The following is a 3,798-nucleotide window of genomic DNA, read 5'->3' as shown; positions in this document are numbered from 1 at the left end:
TTCTTTCTTTCTTTCTTTCTTTCTTTCTTTCTTTCTTTCTTTCTTTCATTTGAGACAGGGTTCCTTTGTGTAGCCTTGGCTGTCCTGGAGCTCACTCTGTAGACCAGGCTGGCCTTGAACTCAGAGATCCGCCCACCCCTGCCTTCCCAGTGCTGAGATCAAAGGCGTGCGCCACCGCTGTCCTTCACCTGCACCCTTAAACATTGATTTATACGAGCATTTATTTACACTTGATCTTCTTTGAAAAGTTTGAAACAGAGTCTCACGAAGTTGCCCCAGCTGACCCGAAACTTCACTTTCTCAGAGCCCATGTGAGCACTGAACTTGCAGTCCTCCTGCCTCAGCCTCCCAAGTAACCGAGATTGCAGATGGAGCCATCAGGGACAGCTGTATTTTGTTTCTTTATTTTATGCTGCTCAAACAGACACTTGTTTTCCCTCTCAGGCTTTCATTCCCACTGCGTTTAGTGTGTCTTCTATTGCTAAGAGTCCTCATTTTTTTCCGAAGGTTCAACTCAGTCTTTTGCTTCTGATCTTCTGGGTTTCATCCGGCTTAACGGGTCGCTATAGAAAGGCGTTCAGTGAGAATGGAAACCTTGGTGGCACTGAGTTGAACACACGTCCTTGTATGGCTACATCACGGGATATAGTGTCAAGTAGGCTGGTGGCCATGCTTGATTGCGTGGGCGGTCCCAAATTTTGATCTCATTACTTGTTCCACCATGGTTAGCATGTGGGCTATCTTATGTATGTTTGTTGTATATGTTCTCTTGATTGAAGCTCTGTTTTTCTAAATTAGGTTCCTAATTACGGAAGAAAAAAAAGAACAAAGAGAAACTGAAAGGCCGTGAGCGAGGTAGCACTAGTGGACTGGTCCTGACTCCTTGACTAGATGGGATCCCATGAAAACAAAGGGGAGAAAATGAATGTTAGGCATCTATCACCTCTGCAGTAAATAGAACTGAAGAAAAGGCTAAGCATGAAAGATGGGTGTCTCCAAATAGTCATAGATGTTCAATGTCAGGAAGATGTGTGCAGATTGCTTGAATAGCAGCACAAACCTTTCTCGTTCTCACAGTCTCAAACATAGACTCCAGCAACTCACTGAAGATTGTCATTTAAGGCAGTCACACCATGACACACCCCTGCTACCATTTCAAGGCATTTGCCAGCTTATGGCTTTAGAATCTTCTGCTGCAGGTAAACAGCTCAGATACACCTTTCTGGGTCCCTCCAACCTCAGCTTTCCAGTGGGTCCAAGAAAAGTCATTGTTTTACATTTGTCCTATATGTTTTTGTTGCAAAAAGAGAACTGAGCAGGACCAGAGAGATCCTGGTGGCAAAAGATCTGACTGGCTGGGGCTGGAGAGATGGCTCAGAGGTTAAGAGCACCATCTGCTCTTCCAAATGGTCCTGAGTTTAATTCCCAGCAACCACATGGTGGCTCACAATCATCTATGAGATCTAGTGCCCTCTTCTGGGTTGCAGGTGTACATGCAGGCAGAACACTGTATACATAATAAATAAATCTTTTTTTTTTTTTTAAAGAGTACTGGCTGCTCTTTCAAGGACCTAGGTTCAGAACCTATATGGCACTTTATAACCATCTGTAATTTCATGGATATGACACTCTTTTCTGACCTCCATGGGAACCAGGTTCACATGAAGTGCATGCATGTACATGCAGACAAAACGCTCATATATAGAAAATAAAGGAATAAATCTTAAAAAGTAAGACTGTGGCCTCCCAAATACCTATACTTGCTAAAATGAATCTTTGATCTTCATTGTGAGCCAATCCTTTTGCTTCTTATTACATCCTTGAAGGGCATGAGGGAAACATTTTTAAAAATAATTACTAAGACCTCCCTTATCAGTGGACTGAGGGAGGGGCATGGGAGGAGAAGAGGGAGGGAAGGCAGGATTGGGAGGGAATGAGAGAGGGGGCTACAGCTGGGATACAAAGTGAATAAATTGTAATAAATAAAAAAGTTTTTAAAAGAAAAAAATAAATACTAAGAGAGTCATTTTAAAAATGTTAGCTCATAAAACAAAATACAATTTCTGAAATAATTACTTTCCAGTTGTCCTGATTATACTTTGAACATTAAATGTTCTTGATTTTTGTTAAATTTCCAAATGAAAATTTCTGGCTTTCCTAATTTTTCATTTAAATTATTGTCTCCATCTGCTTAGAAAATTAATTCTTTCTTCAGTTTCATTAAAACATCAAAATAAAGTTGTTCTACATGTTCCTTCCTTTTTTTAGAAGCAGATGTTTAATTAAAAAAATGATATCATTTTCCAGAGCAGTATAAAAACTCCAACTTTTTTTTTAAAATTTTACCCATCCTGAGAAAGGTGGACAAACCTAGTCAAATTGCTTCTAATAAGAGTTCTACTAGTTTAGAAGTGATGATGTATGTCTTTAATCCCCTGGGAGCCAGAGCTAGACTGAGAATTGTTAGTTCACAGCCAACCTGCTCTACCCAGTGAATTCTAGACCAGCCAGGACTACATAGTAAGAGTCTGCTTCAACAAACAAACACACAAATAAATAAACAAGAATTGTAACAGGTATTATGTAATTCATTGTCTTCAGGTCTCAAGTTTGCCTTTAATTTGCTGGAATACATTTCTTAGGCCTTGGAGTACAAAGGGAGAGCTGTAATTAAAAGTTTTCAAGCAGAAATCAATCATTGTAAACTAAATATTTCCTTCATATGCTGCTGGTGACAACTTTTTGTCCTTGCTATGGAATCAATATCAACAGTTAGTAACAATCCCGGTCTAGGGTAAGCTAGATGAACAGGAGTTTTTTCTCTGGCACACTTTGGCTTTTTGATCACCTCCCCCTGGGGGATGGGGTGCAGCCTTGCCAGGTCACAGAGGAAGATGATGCAGCCAGCCTTGATGAGACCTGGTAAGCTAGGGTCAGATAGAAGGGGAGGAGGTTCTCTGCTATCAAAGGACTAGGGGAGGGGCATAGGGGGAGAAGAATGTTGCCAGTTCAATGACTACAAGAGAGAATCAATGAGCTACAAGGAAAAAAAAATCAAGATGTAAGATATTCCAAAAAAAGTGTAGCGAAACATAGTGCTACAAAATATAAATAAAGGAAGGAAAACAGCAAAGGAGAAAAGGAAGGAAGAAGGGATGTACAAAGAAAAAAATGACTAATTTGGAAATGCTGAGCCTCTATCAGTGTTTATTTTATTTTGCACTTAAATAGATTGTTATTGAATTAAAAGACACAAATTATTAAGTTAATGTTTTAAAAAGCAGAATTATATGCTGCTAATAAGATTTGCTCCCACTTTAAGAAAACACATTGAACAAAATTTAAAGTTGTAAGAGATATCCCATTCAGGACTTATGTCAGGAAAGATATATAATTAAGAGGTCATGAATCTCAAGAATAAATGTTTTCACAATTAACATAGAACAAAAGTTTCTGTGTATTAAAATCAGTTTGAGGGTATGTACACCCACCCCAAATGTGGACACATTCCATCTCATCCCTACTCGCACATATATGGTCAACTGATTCCTTTTTAAGTTTTATTAATGTTTGTGAGTATTTTGTCTGCATGAATGTATGTATGACATATGTATTCCTGACATTCAAAAAGGCACTGAGATTACAGATAGTTGTGAGTTCTTTGTGGGTGCTGGAAATTGAACTTAGATATTTTAAAAGAGCAACCAGTGCTCTTCATCCCTGAGCCATTTCTCCAGCCTCTCAACTGATCTATTTATTTATTTATTTATTTATTTATTTATTTATTTATTTATTTAT

Source organism: Psammomys obesus, unplaced genomic scaffold, assembly GCF_907164565.1.
Source record: "Psammomys obesus unplaced genomic scaffold, mPsaObe1.curated_primary_1811, whole genome shotgun sequence".
In the NCBI taxonomy this organism is placed as follows: Eukaryota; Metazoa; Chordata; class Mammalia; order Rodentia; family Muridae; genus Psammomys; species Psammomys obesus.
This window is presented reverse-complemented; position numbering follows the sequence as displayed.